At 43.7% G+C, this 17,836-nt stretch overlaps 1 protein-coding gene across 9 annotated transcripts in view; it reads left to right on the forward strand.

The window, feature by feature from the left end:
- DAAM2 (dishevelled associated activator of morphogenesis 2) overlaps positions 1-17,836 on the forward strand; it is a 221,097-nt gene that overhangs the window by 18,493 nt on the left and 184,768 nt on the right. For 2 of the 9 annotated variants that reach the window (XM_075412813.1, XM_075412811.1), the window contains exon 1: positions 12,809-12,947. The exons of the other annotated variants lie outside the window; for them this stretch is intronic. The gene's annotated coding sequence lies outside the window, so the exon portion shown is untranslated. Of the gene's footprint in view, positions 1-12,808; positions 12,948-17,836 lie in introns of those variants that run through there. 9 annotated transcript variants of the gene reach the window in all.

Consider the following 17,836-nt stretch of genomic DNA (forward strand, 5'->3'; position numbering starts at 1 on the left):
AGAATCCTTCGGGTCTATAGTCTATTAAGAAGAGCTTGTACATTCGGTTTGTACATGAAGCTTATTTACCCCTAATGTCTCATCATTTTCAGTGTCCTTTCTGTTTCTCTTGTAGTGTTTGGAGCAATCACTTACAGGGGCAAAACAGTGTGAAACCTTTTCTTCCCATGGTATTTCCACTTTGTGGGATCTGAAATGCTGTGAAGCGATGTGACCCAGGTCCTTACCACCACGCACTCAGCAGCAGTACTTACGTGAGTGCAATGCGAGTGTAAAGTGGGGTCAAGTTCAGCTGGTGCATGCTTCACACTGATGTAAAAGAGTACACTGAGCAGCAGGGCAGTGGTGAATCAGTTGTCAGGGCTCAAGCTCAGTCATACTTCTGCTGAACTGAGCAGTAAGTTTCCTGTAGTTGTCCCAATAGACGTGATCCTGTCCCTCTGTTAATAACCTAAATAGTTCCCACAGCTGTTAGAACATCACAGACAGCCAATACAAAAAATACAAATGCTAAATTTCAGATTCTGTTACGTGAAACAAAGTATGATGTTTTGCTCACAGCTCCAGTTCTCTAGCTGTGTATGAGTACGTATTCAAGAGGAACACATTTACTCCCCATAATTTTAAAACCTTGCCATTTTACACCTTTGAAGTCTTGTGGAAAACTTCTTCATTTTTTATTAGCTACATCCCTCAAGGTGACCAGTTTCTTCTCTGGCATGTGCAGTGGTTCAGGAGCAAATAATGATTTTAGGAGCCCAGTCTCTGTGCATGAACGTTTTACACAGGATCAGGGCCACTACCCAGTTGAATGTATGCTGCTCTCTTGGCATATGCCAAGTCTCCTTCTGGCTCAGACTACCTTGGTGGAATTAAACCTTGCAGAATCTGGGTGTGTCCCTCTTCATATCCCAGTCAACCGCTTCACAGAGAGAGCAATGTATTTTTTGTTTCCAGAGCAACTCAATCTTTCTGGTAATCACACATGTACTACTTAGCATCCCACTGGAGCATGGGTGTTCTGCATTCCCAGTGAACTGAACTGTCTTGCCAGGTACAACAAAGATGGCTTACACCTTTCTTCTCCCCTCTCCTCACCCTCACAGTCAAGCAGATTTTCAGGAGAAAAATTCAGCATCTTTGCCTAGAAGTAAGGAGCCACCTTTCTGTAGGAGCGTTGTCCCATTTCCAGGACTCCTAAGCATACAGGAATTCCTGTAAAGAAAGCCAAGTATTCTCCAGGAAAGTGTGTGACACAAAACAGGACAGATTCTATGTGATGGAAGTTATGTCTGAGAAAAAAAATCAGAGGGGTTAGCAGTGGTGTAATGGAGGGGAAAAAAAGAAACCAACAACAGAGTACCAAAGCCTCAAAAGCCAGAATAAAGAGATTTGCCATGAAGTACTGAAACTACATGTCATTTGCAATTAATTACTATAATAAAGTCAGCTGCCTTCCCAATTGATTTCAGCTTTTTACTAAGAGATCAGTGCTGCTAATTAGTTTGCATGTAAACAGAGGACATGAATAATCAGAGTTTAGCAAGCCACACCAACTGTAATTCTTCTAGCTCTTCTGCAAAGAATACACAGTAAGCAAATGTCGTCTCCTGCCCAGCAGCACAGATGGAGCCAGGACTTGTTGCTCCAGCTACTTCTTTCCACTGGTGTGCTACAAAGCACTCAGAAGCATGCAGAGCTGGCAACCCTGAAGTCACTTTTGAAGGAAGTGAGTTTCCTAGGCAGAATAGGAACAGTGTGATACCTCTGTCACCAGTACTGTAAAGAAGAGATTCTTTAGCTGGAGCTCCCTGCCTGCTAAGTAGCTGTTACAGGGTCTGTGAGTAGCCAGCTATCATTCACAAAACCCTAAGGCTGTTCTAAGTTAGCATCAGAGTCTTAACATACCTTGATCAGCTTATAGACCACAGAGTCGCAAGGGCAGTTTAAAACTGCCATTACTTCTTCACTCTGGTTTTGTGCTAACCAGAAGTCAAACAGGGTAAAAGATCTGGCCTGGACTCTGTATCAGAATAAGAAGTAGAACTAGCCTTTCACTTTCCCTTTCGCTATTCCTTTGTATAGGCATTGGTTTGGTTTTCCTGGAAGTCACTGAGGTCTGTGTGTTCGTAGCTAGAGATTGACTTTATTTCTGACTGTATTAATGCCCTATTCTTCATTGGAACAAGACATATTGATGTAGATCATTGCTGATAAAATGATAGTTAATACATCAGGTATTCCCTAAACACTTCCAAAACTTAAAAAAGCCCATGTGCCCCTCCCACCATGCAGCTAAACAAATCCGTGCACATAAATGAAGGGAATAAAAGGAAAAGAAACCCCAAACCATTCAGAGCCTGAACTAATTTTAAAATTATTATTAGTGAAAACCTATTTTGCAGTGCAGCCCAAGGTGGTCTTTGTATTTTTTTTGAAAAGGCAAAAAAATCCTTCAAGTGAAAAATGTTGAGGAATGGTATTATACAGACTTTTGTTGGAACAACTGCCTAGGGACAAGCTCATGCCAGCCCTCCTTAATTCAGATGTTTGATAGATTTAGGCAACAGCATATGGTTACTAATGTTTGTGATACAGATCCCCTGTCTGCATACTGCACCTTTCTGTCAGGTGACCATTTCTAGAACACAGATTTTTTTTTTTTAATCATTTCTCTGGATAATGAGAAGATACATACAAAATCGAAGGAAGCATTCAAAAATGATGGGGAAAGCCGAGCCAGACTCCATGCTACAAATCAGTGCCCTCTGTTTTGTTAATTGGAAAGCCAAAAAGAAACTGAAATGATCTGAAGTTTAGCTGATTTGATTTTTTCTAAATATCGTGGGTTTTTATCCCTGAGAAAGTATCATGAATATGTTCAAAATGGTCATAACGTGTTAGGAGTGAACACAATCCAGGTTTCTTCAAGGCAGGCAAATGAAGCCACGGTGAAGTTGCTGGCTAAAAACGATTACAGTAGTCAAGGAGTTCTAACTACCTTTAATTGCTGGCAGATGATCAAGGTTTTGGTGGCAGGAAATTTAATCTAGTTCTGGATGATTCTGCCTTCCTTGTCTTCAGGGATCTGGGTTTGAGTTGGGCTGTTATCTGAAAACAGAGCTGCACTTTCTAAATGTCTGAGAAATACCAAGCAAAACTAAAGGGAGAAATGAGACAACTCCTGTAAAATTTCCACATTTTTTTCTTTTTTCATTCGGTTGGACTAATCTCTGACTTTCACTTTCTAAGAGATTTTAAATGTTTTCTCCTTTCTGAAGATCAAATGTCTTTTTCCCCTTTCCATAGCTGTTATCTGAGTTGCAGCAAATACTGATGGCTTTTCTTTTGGGCTTGCGTGTTCCCTTGTCAGCAAACAACCTGTGCAGACCGCTCAACTAAATGTTAACCAATACAAGAGAGAAGGTTACAGGGGGCTTGAGAAGCCAATGAAAGAGAAGGAGCTGTGAACAGGAAAAACACTGGGAAAAGCGTGAAATTGAAATGTGCCATCTCCAGGAAGGTCCAAACCAACATCTTTTACCTTATTATGATAGATACAGATTTGAATGTAGTTGCAGTTGGCTGAAATTCTGTGGTGTGGGCAGTTCTATAATATGGAAAACACATCTTTTTAATTAAGAACAATTGGTAGAAGTCATTTGATAGCTAGTACATTGATTTAATGCGTTGTCAAGGAACTTTATCTTCATGTTGAAGGCTATAACTTTTATTAGCTGTGCAACTCTTACAGGTCTGATAAGGTTTAAGTTCTAGGAACCAATTTATTTACTTTTAACCATATGTTTTTTAGTGGAGAAAATAAACCCACCAAAAATAAATGTTTGTAGTGACAGCTAACTAAAACATATTTTTCCATGGTGTCAGGAATGTTTCAGAAAAAGAAGTGCACCAACAATACATCAGATGCAAGCTAACCTTAAAAGCAAGAAGTTCTGTCTCAGTTTCACTCAAACATCTGCATGCATGCAGATGTGTAAATGCATACATGTGCACACAGGTATGTACACGCATTATGATTCATCAAATGGAGAACAATCTTGTGGCATTGACAGTTTTAATTTTAATAAATAATGAACAGATAAGCATTGTCCAGATCTCACATTAAGATGTGGGTTAGAATTAAAAAACTTTAATCTGAAATTTATACATCCCTGAATTGCAGCATCGTTCCATCCTTACTTGTCAGGAAATCAGTGGGAGTGGAATCCAGCCCTTGGGTCTGATGGTGCAGTTTGAGCCCAAAGACAAAAATAATTTTAGAAAAATGAAAGGAACTAAAAGAATTTATATGCGTGTCTGTATTGTACTGATGATATATATGCTTCATTTCAGCCCCTCAGTGACAGGAGACAGAATTTCTTGTGGCTCTTGAATAAGTAAGGATAGTGGTGGTTCCATCACCGTGTTGCATCCAATGTCAGTGTATAGTAGTAATAGTGCTCTGCATGTCACACTCCAGAGATGCTCAAAACATTGTGTGGTATTTCAGAGACTGTGAGACATGCAGAAACAAGCTCTGTTGGGAGGGTATAAGAGTCTTGCTGGTTTTGTAGCCTGTGGTGACTGAGCAGAAATCTTTGACCCAATAGCTGCACTGGGTGGTGGTGTCAGGCAAGGCACACAGCCGAGCTCACAGAGCCGTGGTGTTTAACCTCATTGTCAGACGGAGCAGGCAGCCTGGCACTGGGTCTCCTCTCACAACAGGCACTTTTGTTTTTAGATTAATCTACCCATGTCCTTTTGTTTTGGTGAGGGATCTAACAAACAGTTTACATCTCCGGTGGTGGAACAACATCTTACAGAACCTTTTGCTTCTGCATTCTATAAGGAAGGTTTTTTTGAGCAGCAGATATTCTATTTGTTTTTGTGTGTCCCTTTGCCCTTGTGTTTTCACTCATTACAGTTAAGGGCCCTTTTACATAGATAATAGTATAGCTTTTTGGTTTTGACCTTGGTCATCAGAGCCTAAAAATGATTGTGGAAGTGGTCAGGTGATTGCTTTAATGGTGTTACTCCTGAATTCAGAAGGAGCTGCCTTCGTAAGTATGTTTGTGCTGTCTTGAGCTGTAGACCTTATGTGATACACTGTTCAGAAAGAGAAACATACTTCTTTTCTTGCTTGGTAACTTCGGGACGAGTTCTGGTTTTGCTGTCCCCTATAAGCTAAGACAGAAAATAGCTCTTATTAAATTAAATGTCAGCTTTTGTGCAAGGCGATTGTTCTGCAGAATCAAACATTTTTGCAAACTGCATTACTTTCCAGTTTTCATTGAGGTATCTGCAGCTCAGTATTTAATAATAAAAAGCTGTCTTCTGTGGCATCTTTCATCCCAGGCTGTTACTGATACAAGTACTGAATTATGTAACGCCAGAGTTTAGTGTACTTACTTGTTATTGGGGAAACAAAGTCACAGAGAGCAGCAGTGATTTATCTATTTTCATTTACTGCTGACTAAATATCGAAGCATGCAGCAGAATTTGAATTCTATGTCCTTTATTTTATTTAATATGTCACACATTTCTCCTACAGCCAGTAATAGAAACCAGGAGTTGTGCTGTAACCATTAGACAATGCTCTGTCAATGGAACATCCAGATGCTGCAGTGAGAGAGGGGCCAGCTTTCACATGGGATTATGGGGAGCCTAAGGAGCAACATATGTAAGGAACAGCAGATATTATTTTTTCATCTTAAGTTTTATGGTGGTTAGATCATTCTAGTCCAGTGGCACAAGCTTGTTTCGTGCTGGGCACTTTGTGGTGTTTCGCGTGCATTTTTTTGTGTGTGCTGACCAACTGAGCATTGCTTTAGCTCCCCCCAAGGCCCGGTTTCTCTCCATCATTGATGTCTTTGCCATTCAAATCCCCATCCACTGTGGCACCTTACCCTGTTGTCTTGTAGACAGACTCCCAGTGTTTTGAACATGTCAGAATAACCTTAGCTGAGGCATCAAATGAATGACCAGCTTTGTCTTAAAGATGGCTGTTTTGTTAACTTGTAACTAATGAACAAGACAAGGGCCATTTATCTTGGTTACACTATATCGTAATAGATGGTAGAGTGTGCTAGGGTGAGAGGGGAGAAAGTGTTCGTAATGCAAGCCTATCTAACCCTTGTCCCTTAGCCTGCTGCTGCAGGGTAATTTCTAGCGCTGGATACAGGTCTCTGGCTCCAGAACCTTGGCTGGAGGAAGGAAAAGGCAGGGGGAAAGCCAGAGGAGGAATGAATTAATCATTCCCACCTCTCCTTTCAGCTCTTCTTTCCTCTTCCAATGAGAAACTGAGGGGACAGAGGGGAGAAGGGGGGGACTGAGGCAGTTAGGTGAAGCTTGCAAAGTGGAGGTCAGCTGCAGAAGTACCTGGCACGCGGAAGGGGGAAACACGGCATGAAGAGGCAGGGACATGGAGGATGAGATGAAAAGAGTAGTAGACAGAGATGTGAGTGGAAAGTGAGGATTCATAGACCAATGGAAACATGTGAATGGAGATGAGGACTGATGGAATTATAAGATCGCTTCTACTGTGCATCACATGTAGTTTGCATGCATAAATCATACAAAACTTTCCCAGGCTTTATGCTGAGCACAGTACAACTCATGCTAGAGGAACACTGATGAGTGCCCATGGTTTAATACAAGGCTAATGATGCTGAACATTGTAATTTAGTAAAGTGGCTAAATGGCTGCTTTGCTTACAGGGTAAAAGGTACGCATGGCAGTAGTCAGGCGATACCCACTGAGCCTGTTTGTGAAGGACCATTAGCATTAAAAGGGCTGGATTCACCTTTTGGTTTGTACTGATGCCCTTTCACTGCAGGACCAAAAAACCAGAAAGACACCACGGCTGGCTAGCAGTCTGTAACCCTTCTGTGCTTATCGTGCATTGCTGCGTGTGGAGGCAGAGGGGACAGGAGAGTGGGGCCTTGGTCTCAGCTTGTTCGGTTCAGCCCGCCAGTTTGAAGGTGGTGTTTTTCCCCTGTAACTTGCGTTCTCTGGTTGTGCCGTTGTGCTGTTGAATAGATACATATTTGTATATATACGACGTTGCCTTGCGATGTGTGTTGATCGGTGTTGTCATCAGGAGAGTTCAGTTATTGTGATGAAAACAAATTGCTGACACATACGGAGAGCAAACCATCTATTTCCAGGAGCTGAAAAGAGAGAGAGAGAGAGAGAGTTTTTGCAGACGGTGTTACTATCTCTGAAATTCAGCATTACTGTTCAACAGAGCGCACGGTTTCTTCCACTGCAGACAGCAACACACGCGAGGCAGACAGCTCCCCCGTGCCAGCCTAGCTGTTGGTGCCAGGTACAGCTGAAAGTAGCGGCAGGAAAGAGCAAACATGCCAGAAGCGGGGATTTACACAGGAGTAAAGCTATCCGGAGCAAGACTGACGAGGAAGAAGCGGGAAATGAGGGCTTTTTGGTTAGTCAAGTCACACCCTGCGCACTACACGGAGTAAAGCCTCCCCGGGTTGAAGCGGTGGGAGCTGCCGGGGGCTGCCCCTCCGCCCGGGACAGGGCGCTGCCGCCCTCCCGCCGCGCCCGAAGGCCGCCCGCGCCCGGCTGTGCGGAACCTCGCTCACCACCCGGTGCTGCGATGGTTCCCGCCCGGGCCGGGGGCGGTGCCCCCCCCCCCGCCACCGCGGCTCCAGGCGCCAGCCCCGGCGGCTCCCGGTTCGCGGGCGCTGCTGCCAGGCCGGAGCTTGTCCCTTTAAGAAAGAGGAGCGCGGTAGCAGGGGCCGGCCCTGCCTCCCGGAGCCTGCAGCGCCGGAGCGGGGCTGGGGAATGGGAAGCAGTTCCTGAGCGGGGGCCGAGCGAGCGCAGCGGCCGCGGCCGGCGCAGCCCCCCAGCCCCGCTCGCCCAGCGGCGCCCAGCGCGGGGACCAGCGCGCTGCCCGGCGCCCGGACACCGGGTGGTCGTTCCTGAGCGCTGAGCTCAGCTGCTGCAAAAGGCAAATAGGAAAACATACGGCCGGATAAAATCGGTAAGTCAAGCTACAGTCACATCCTCCTCCTCGGGCTGCAGCTCTCCGGTCTCTGAATTTGTCACGTATTTTTGCAGGCCGTTTTTTTATTGTGTGCTGAGCAAAGCAGCTGGGAAAACATGGAGGCAAAATAAAAGTGTAAAAAAACTTCGAGGACTTGTCAGTGTTTGTGCTCCTATTTTGAACTCCTCTTTCCACACCGTCGCTTTGCTGCGGGAGTGGGGAAGGGGCAAACAGCAAGTGCTTGTGTATGGGGGGGGAAAGCAAGCTGGTGGGAGTTGTAATTGGCTTTTCTCGCGGAGGTGATTGAAGAGGGAGATTTGAAAAAAAGACTTTAAGCAAGCTTGAAAAGAGAAGGTTACAGGGGGCTTGAGAAGCCAATGAAAGAGAAGGAGCTGTGAACAGGAAAAACACTGGGAAAAGCGTGAAATTGAAATGTGCCATCTCCAGGAAGGTCCAAACCAACATCTTTTACCTTATTATGATAGATACAGATTTGAATGTAGTTGCAGTTGGCTGAAATTCTGTGGTGTGGGCAGTTCTATAATATGGAAAACACATCTTTTTAATTAAGAACAATTGGTAGAAGTCATTTGATAGCTAGTACATTGATTTAATGCGTTGTCAAGGAACTTTATCTTCATGTTGAAGGCTATAACTTTTATTAGCTGTGCAACTCTTACAGGTCTGATAAGGTTTAAGTTCTAGGAACCAATTTATTTACTTTTAACCATATGTTTTTTAGTGGAGAAAATAAACCCACCAAAAATAAATGTTTGTAGTGACAGCTAACTAAAACATATTTTTCCATGGTGTCAGGAATGTTTCAGAAAAAGAAGTGCACCAACAATACATCAGATGCAAGCTAACCTTAAAAGCAAGAAGTTCTGTCTCAGTTTCACTCAAACATCTGCATGCATGCAGATGTGTAAATGCATACATGTGCACACAGGTATGTACACGCATTATGATTCATCAAATGGAGAACAATCTTGTGGCATTGACAGTTTTAATTTTAATAAATAATGAACAGATAAGCATTGTCCAGATCTCACATTAAGATGTGGGTTAGAATTAAAAAACTTTAATCTGAAATTTATACATCCCTGAATTGCAGCATCGTTCCATCCTTACTTGTCAGGAAATCAGTGGGAGTGGAATCCAGCCCTTGGGTCTGATGGTGCAGTTTGAGCCCAAAGACAAAAATAATTTTAGAAAAATGAAAGGAACTAAAAGAATTTATATGCGTGTCTGTATTGTACTGATGATATATATGCTTCATTTCAGCCCCTCAGTGACAGGAGACAGAATTTCTTGTGGCTCTTGAATAAGTAAGGATAGTGGTGGTTCCATCACCGTGTTGCATCCAATGTCAGTGTATAGTAGTAATAGTGCTCTGCATGTCACACTCCAGAGATGCTCAAAACATTGTGTGGTATTTCAGAGACTGTGAGACATGCAGAAACAAGCTCTGTTGGGAGGGTATAAGAGTCTTGCTGGTTTTGTAGCCTGTGGTGACTGAGCAGAAATCTTTGACCCAATAGCTGCACTGGGTGGTGGTGTCAGGCAAGGCACACAGCCGAGCTCACAGAGCCGTGGTGTTTAACCTCATTGTCAGACGGAGCAGGCAGCCTGGCACTGGGTCTCCTCTCACAACAGGCACTTTTGTTTTTAGATTAATCTACCCATGTCCTTTTGTTTTGGTGAGGGATCTAACAAACAGTTTACATCTCCGGTGGTGGAACAACATCTTACAGAACCTTTTGCTTCTGCATTCTATAAGGAAGGTTTTTTTGAGCAGCAGATATTCTATTTGTTTTTGTGTGTCCCTTTGCCCTTGTGTTTTCACTCATTACAGTTAAGGGCCCTTTTACATAGATAATAGTATAGCTTTTTGGTTTTGACCTTGGTCATCAGAGCCTAAAAATGATTGTGGAAGTGGTCAGGTGATTGCTTTAATGGTGTTACTCCTGAATTCAGAAGGAGCTGCCTTCGTAAGTATGTTTGTGCTGTCTTGAGCTGTAGACCTTATGTGATACACTGTTCAGAAAGAGAAACATACTTCTTTTCTTGCTTGGTAACTTCGGGACGAGTTCTGGTTTTGCTGTCCCCTATAAGCTAAGACAGAAAATAGCTCTTATTAAATTAAATGTCAGCTTTTGTGCAAGGCGATTGTTCTGCAGAATCAAACATTTTTGCAAACTGCATTACTTTCCAGTTTTCATTGAGGTATCTGCAGCTCAGTATTTAATAATAAAAAGCTGTCTTCTGTGGCATCTTTCATCCCAGGCTGTTACTGATACAAGTACTGAATTATGTAACGCCAGAGTTTAGTGTACTTACTTGTTATTGGGGAAACAAAGTCACAGAGAGCAGCAGTGATTTATCTATTTTCATTTACTGCTGACTAAATATCGAAGCATGCAGCAGAATTTGAATTCTATGTCCTTTATTTTATTTAATATGTCACACATTTCTCCTACAGCCAGTAATAGAAACCAGGAGTTGTGCTGTAACCATTAGACAATGCTCTGTCAATGGAACATCCAGATGCTGCAGTGAGAGAGGGGCCAGCTTTCACATGGGATTATGGGGAGCCTAAGGAGCAACATATGTAAGGAACAGCAGATATTATTTTTTCATCTTAAGTTTTATGGTGGTTAGATCATTCTAGTCCAGTGGCACAAGCTTGTTTCGTGCTGGGCACTTTGTGGTGTTTCGCGTGCATTTTTTTGTGTGTGCTGACCAACTGAGCATTGCTTTAGCTCCCCCCAAGGCCCGGTTTCTCTCCATCATTGATGTCTTTGCCATTCAAATCCCCATCCACTGTGGCACCTTACCCTGTTGTCTTGTAGACAGACTCCCAGTGTTTTGAACATGTCAGAATAACCTTAGCTGAGGCATCAAATGAATGACCAGCTTTGTCTTAAAGATGGCTGTTTTGTTAACTTGTAACTAATGAACAAGACAAGGGCCATTTATCTTGGTTACACTATATCGTAATAGATGGTAGAGTGTGCTAGGGTGAGAGGGGAGAAAGTGTTCGTAATGCAAGCCTATCTAACCCTTGTCCCTTAGCCTGCTGCTGCAGGGTAATTTCTAGCGCTGGATACAGGTCTCTGGCTCCAGAACCTTGGCTGGAGGAAGGAAAAGGCAGGGGGAAAGCCAGAGGAGGAATGAATTAATCATTCCCACCTCTCCTTTCAGCTCTTCTTTCCTCTTCCAATGAGAAACTGAGGGGACAGAGGGGAGAAGGGGGGGACTGAGGCAGTTAGGTGAAGCTTGCAAAGTGGAGGTCAGCTGCAGAAGTACCTGGCACGCGGAAGGGGGAAACACGGCATGAAGAGGCAGGGACATGGAGGATGAGATGAAAAGAGTAGTAGACAGAGATGTGAGTGGAAAGTGAGGATTCATAGACCAATGGAAACATGTGAATGGAGATGAGGACTGATGGAATTATAAGATCGCTTCTACTGTGCATCACATGTAGTTTGCATGCATAAATCATACAAAACTTTCCCAGGCTTTATGCTGAGCACAGTACAACTCATGCTAGAGGAACACTGATGAGTGCCCATGGTTTAATACAAGGCTAATGATGCTGAACATTGTAATTTAGTAAAGTGGCTAAATGGCTGCTTTGCTTACAGGGTAAAAGGTACGCATGGCAGTAGTCAGGCGATACCCACTGAGCCTGTTTGTGAAGGACCATTAGCATTAAAAGGGCTGGATTCACCTTTTGGTTTGTACTGATGCCCTTTCACTGCAGGACCAAAAAACCAGAAAGACACCACGGCTGGCTAGCAGTCTGTAACCCTTCTGTGCTTATCGTGCATTGCTGCGTGTGGAGGCAGAGGGGACAGGAGAGTGGGGCCTTGGTCTCAGCTTGTTCGGTTCAGCCCGCCAGTTTGAAGGTGGTGTTTTTCCCCTGTAACTTGCGTTCTCTGGTTGTGCCGTTGTGCTGTTGAATAGATACATATTTGTATATATACGACGTTGCCTTGCGATGTGTGTTGATCGGTGTTGTCATCAGGAGAGTTCAGTTATTGTGATGAAAACAAATTGCTGACACATACGGAGAGCAAACCATCTATTTCCAGGAGCTGAAAAGAGAGAGAGAGAGAGAGAGTTTTTGCAGACGGTGTTACTATCTCTGAAATTCAGCATTACTGTTCAACAGAGCGCACGGTTTCTTCCACTGCAGACAGCAACACACGCGAGGCAGACAGCTCCCCCGTGCCAGCCTAGCTGTTGGTGCCAGGTACAGCTGAAAGTAGCGGCAGGAAAGAGCAAACATGCCAGAAGCGGGGATTTACACAGGAGTAAAGCTATCCGGAGCAAGACTGACGAGGAAGAAGCGGGAAATGAGGGCTTTTTGGTTAGTCAAGTCACACCCTGCGCACTACACGGAGTAAAGCCTCCCCGGGTTGAAGCGGTGGGAGCTGCCGGGGGCTGCCCCTCCGCCCGGGACAGGGCGCTGCCGCCCTCCCGCCGCGCCCGAAGGCCGCCCGCGCCCGGCTGTGCGGAACCTCGCTCACCACCCGGTGCTGCGATGGTTCCCGCCCGGGCCGGGGGCGGTGCCCCCCCCCCCGCCACCGCGGCTCCAGGCGCCAGCCCCGGCGGCTCCCGGTTCGCGGGCGCTGCTGCCAGGCCGGAGCTTGTCCCTTTAAGAAAGAGGAGCGCGGTAGCAGGGGCCGGCCCTGCCTCCCGGAGCCTGCAGCGCCGGAGCGGGGCTGGGGAATGGGAAGCAGTTCCTGAGCGGGGGCCGAGCGAGCGCAGCGGCCGCGGCCGGCGCAGCCCCCCAGCCCCGCTCGCCCAGCGGCGCCCAGCGCGGGGACCAGCGCGCTGCCCGGCGCCCGGACACCGGGTGGTCGTTCCTGAGCGCTGAGCTCAGCTGCTGCAAAAGGCAAATAGGAAAACATACGGCCGGATAAAATCGGTAAGTCAAGCTACAGTCACATCCTCCTCCTCGGGCTGCAGCTCTCCGGTCTCTGAATTTGTCACGTATTTTTGCAGGCCGTTTTTTTATTGTGTGCTGAGCAAAGCAGCTGGGAAAACATGGAGGCAAAATAAAAGTGTAAAAAAACTTCGAGGACTTGTCAGTGTTTGTGCTCCTATTTTGAACTCCTCTTTCCACACCGTCGCTTTGCTGCGGGAGTGGGGAAGGGGCAAACAGCAAGTGCTTGTGTATGGGGGGGGAAAGCAAGCTGGTGGGAGTTGTAATTGGCTTTTCTCGCGGAGGTGATTGAAGAGGGAGATTTGAAAAAAAGACTTTAAGCAAGCTTGAAAAGTGACTTGTAATTTTCTTTTCCCGAGTAAGAACAAATCTTGCGTTAAACAGTTTTAAAACGCGCTGGGACGTATGCAGGAGGAATAAGAATCTTTTTAAAACTGTGTAATCAGTGGAAATCTGGATGCCACAGTACCGCCGAGCAAATGTTGTGTGTGTTTGTTTAAACTGAACTGAACAGCTTGGCAGCTCTGGCAGAGCAGAGGCATGAAATGCCATTTTCTCTGCACCGGACAGAGGGCGCCGGTGCCGCGTTCGGCGGAATCAGCCCCGAAACGGGAAGCTGGCAACAGCTCACGGGAAAAATCCGGGAGAGAGAAGGTGTTTTAAACAATTAAAACAGAAATTGTTCACACGTGCGGAAAGCTGCAGTACATAGCATCCAGTTAGAGCAGTCAATGTTTTGAATTTTTGTTCCCTTAAGTTGTGGGGGTAGTTTTTTTGTTTGTTTTTTTTTGTTTTTTAGGTGATGAACTGAATTCTAAAAAAAATACATATAAATTCTGTTGATTAGCTCTAGAAATTAGAGCCTGCTTATGTTCCTTTTACCTTTTCTGGAATGTGTTGTGGTGTCAGCCTGGATAAAGAAGGGGAGGGAAAGCGTGGAATCTCTTGACAGAAATGTTGCTTCGCTAGTGGTGTGGGAGATGAGGTGGAAGTCTCGCTCAGTGTTGCAGGCTGGGGTTAAACATCCGATATGGGAACGTATCCTTTGTATCCAGCACAGATGTGTAGCAGGGGTTGAAGATCTGTAAGCTGAATAATAAGATCTGTAAACCCTAATGACTGAACCACGTATTGTCAAGTAGTTTGGGAAAAGAGGGAGGGACATGTTCAGGCAGGTATGCAGCTTTCATCATAGAAATCCCAGTAACACTACTGGTACAAGCGGTTGATAATTGTGCCATATTCTACCCATATATAATGAAGAGTTAGAGAAATTCTACCCGTATATAACGAAGACTTAGAGAATACAGTAATAGACTGCCCTTATCTCTGTGTGTATACTTGCTTCTGCATACCCTGGTGTGTAACATAGTATTCTGCTGGTTTGTGGAATAGGAATTTGAGTTTCCTTGAATCAAAGGCTTTAAAAGGAATGAAGGTATTATTTTAACTAGTGCAGTTGTATTGTGAGTAGAGAAGGATCAGAGCTGTCAAGTGTCAGTCTGACAGAACCTCTGTTAGAACTTGGTGTTTCTGTTGTGACCTGGGGGTTTGGTTGTGCCTTGAACAACAAGATGTTTATGTCTGGCTTTATTCCTGTTACAAATCACTTGCAGTGGAGTGGAAATATTTGCAGGTTTTGAGTTTTTAATATGAGACATGTTGGACAAGGCAGATTAAAAGAATCAAATGACCATATGGAATGCAGTGATTCAGACTCCCTATTATTGTACCTCACTGAAAAGTTTAGACTGCTACTACCTCTGCTGAAATAGTGGAGTATGTGAGCAGAAGTCACCTTTCTTACCTGCAAGAGACAGTTAAACTGTTCTTGTGATATCAGTAGTTTTTCAGGAAAAAATAACCACTTTTTTCATACTCCTTAATGTTCATTAGACATCCAGGTATGAATGGCCCTTTGAAATGATTTACTGGATCAGAGGAAAGATTTCCATCTTCAGTTGAACTAGTAGGCACTAGTCAGACACCTAACTGCTGCTTCAGTAATTTATTGAGGAATCCCTTTCACTTTCCTTCAGGCAGACTACTTGATGGGATTACTCAGCTGTCCCCCGTGTGTTGTGCAGGACATGCTGGACCTCTGGGCAGTGCAGCAAGTTCATTGAGAATGAGGGAGATGTCAGACATCCTGAGACGCATTTTACCCTAGCAGATGCTTGTCTTGGTAGGACGCTAATTTATTCACTGAAAGTGTGTCTCCTCCACCGTCACTGACATTCAGCTAAGCTCTTATCAGTTGCATCTCCCCATCTATTTAATTTGTCTGCACGACATGTTTAATGTGGTAGTTGAAGTGATTTCAGTTCAGTTCTCCTGCCTCTATTTCAAATTAAGATCTTTGCTTCACAAATGGAAGAGACAGTGTGATGTGCCTGATCCTACTTTTGTTGTGTTGTTTGGAAATTCACTTTAGTATGTGTTTTATTTTGCTCCTGTTTTTCTTTGAGTTTCTTTTAACCTTTAGAGAGTCCAGACTCTAAGTCTTGTCTGTGGCTCGTGCTGAGGTCATACAGTGAACTCCTGCAGTCTCTAAAACATTAGCTTAGAATATGTGTGTGGTATTTAAAATGTGAAGAAATCCTCCACCTATGTTTATGCCAAATTAAAGCTCCCTTGAATAGCTTTTTTTCATTAGAGATGGCTCTTTTTACCTACTAGTAGATATTACGATGCTGACGGTGCTATAAATTCTGTGCCTGTCATTGGAGTGTTTGTCTACTACTTGCTTACACTGACAGTAACTCTGCTGAGTGTGTCTAGCCAGAGCAAGACTCACGATTACTCAACAAATTACCAACAGTTTGGTTTCTAGTGTTATTAGTTTTGGACATTGTTCTGCAGAGCTTTAGGTTCTTGTTAATTCATCTTTGAGCATCTTGTTGTAGTCTACTTAATGAAGCCTTCTGCAAAATTCTTTCTCTAAGAATGTTTCTGGCTTTATGTAGTGCAGGATGTTACCACAGGTTATGAAGGCTTGTGGTGCTCACGTAGCTGAGGTGAGTCTGGCCGCCTTCTCTGTTGTAGGTAAAACCTCTTTTTGCTTTATATAACAGAAGCAGGATCCAAACTTAAAACCTCAGTTTCATATCAAAGACTCACTGTGCTGATAGTGTAGTAACCTGCCTTGTTCTTTGATAACAGATTTCATAGACAATTTTGTACACTGAACAGTTATAGATGTGGTTTTATGTCTGATTTATTTGCCTGTCTCTACTTGGAATGCCACATTTTCCATTACACAAGGGACACGCTTATCAGTATAAGAGGAGACCTCTTAAGTTGTTGTCCTGTGCAACGTCAAAAAATTTTGACTTGCAGAGAAAGTGAAGAAGATTTAATAGCTCTGAAGGTGGAGATGGAAAGGAATTCTTGCAGGAACGTGTTCCCCAAAGAATAATTTCACCGAAGCAGATACCAGCATGCAGCTAGTCCTGACTCTTCCAGACAGACTACATCAGATCTGCCAATGCTCATGGGCCTGAGCATCCTTCAAGGAATTGATTTATTTCTATCTTCACATATGTACAGCTGTCATCTTGTGTCTGAGATAGTTGATGACTGAACTGTTCCTTTTTCTTATCTGTGGTTCCAAAGTTTTTTTTCTTCTTAACAAGATTCATCAGAATGCTTGGAAAATGTCAATCTCTCTTTAACCTCAATCCATTATTGAGAATATTATTTCTTAAATATAAGTAATAATGATCAAGAAATCTTCAAAGAACTTTTAGGCATTCCACCAGTTTAATTATACTTACAAAAACTTGGTAATGACCTAATATATCATTAAACAATCACATTTAAATACTGCTCTGACCTTGCCAGCCAGTAAATCAAAGCAATGACGAAATCCCTTTGGTTCTTTGCTACACCCTGAAACCTGTGAAACAATCTTCTGAGCACTTAGCAGAAGTACGTATCAAGTTTGATGTGTTTTGGAGGATGAAATGGGGAAAAGAGGTAGGAATTTCTAGATTCCCACTTCCTTTTTTATAATTGGCTAAGATCAAGAGACCAGGGATTGTAAAGGCTCCATACAAGAAGAAACTAAAAGCAGCAGCTGACAGTGCTGTTATTTAGTAAGCTCTGCACTTCTGAGTGCCTTCATTACAAATGAGGAGTTTTATACTCGGGGCTGTTGCTTACCATTTTTTCAAATTGTCGTTTTGGGGAGGGGAGGGACTAATGGATTCGCAGTGCAACTGCTGACTTTTAAAGCAGAGCATAAAGCGAAAGCGGTTCTGAAATCTTCATCTGCACCATTTTTTAGTTTCCTGCTCTCACGCATTGTTCTATTTGAGAATCTTGACATGGTGAGAAAAGTGGATGAGCAGGAGCACCATATAGTGAGCTGTCTTTTGTGCCATGTGGTGTATAACTCAATATCCAGGTGCAGAAGGTAGGCTAAGGGCATGCTTTGCAACTGCCCTTCCCAGTTCTTTTCACTTGTACTTCATGTTCTTTTTTTTTTTTTTTTTACCTGGGCATTCTGTAATTTAGCCAATATGGTGCGTTAGCCAGATTGTGTGTCTAGCTCTGCAGCCTCTTTCTAGATGTATCAAGACCTGTAACTGTACCTACATCTGTCTATTAACTGGCATGATCATATAGCTGTGTTTATTTTGAAGTCCGCGGAAGTACATGGGGAAACACTATAATATCATTTCTCCAAGAGAATCTTTTCCAGCAGCTGATGAAACCCAGTCTCATGCCAGATGAAAAGCTCTTGTGTTATCATTTTCAGTTAATTAAAAAAATAAACCCCAAATCCCTTACAGTGGCAGTTTTATAAATACTATGTGTGTGCACGTGCATGTATATGCATGCCTGCACTAGGGCTTTGCTCTCCTGGT

The sequence above is a fragment of the Opisthocomus hoazin genome, chromosome 2 (assembly GCF_030867145.1).
Source record: "Opisthocomus hoazin isolate bOpiHoa1 chromosome 2, bOpiHoa1.hap1, whole genome shotgun sequence".
Taxonomy (NCBI): domain Eukaryota; kingdom Metazoa; phylum Chordata; class Aves; order Opisthocomiformes; family Opisthocomidae; genus Opisthocomus; species Opisthocomus hoazin.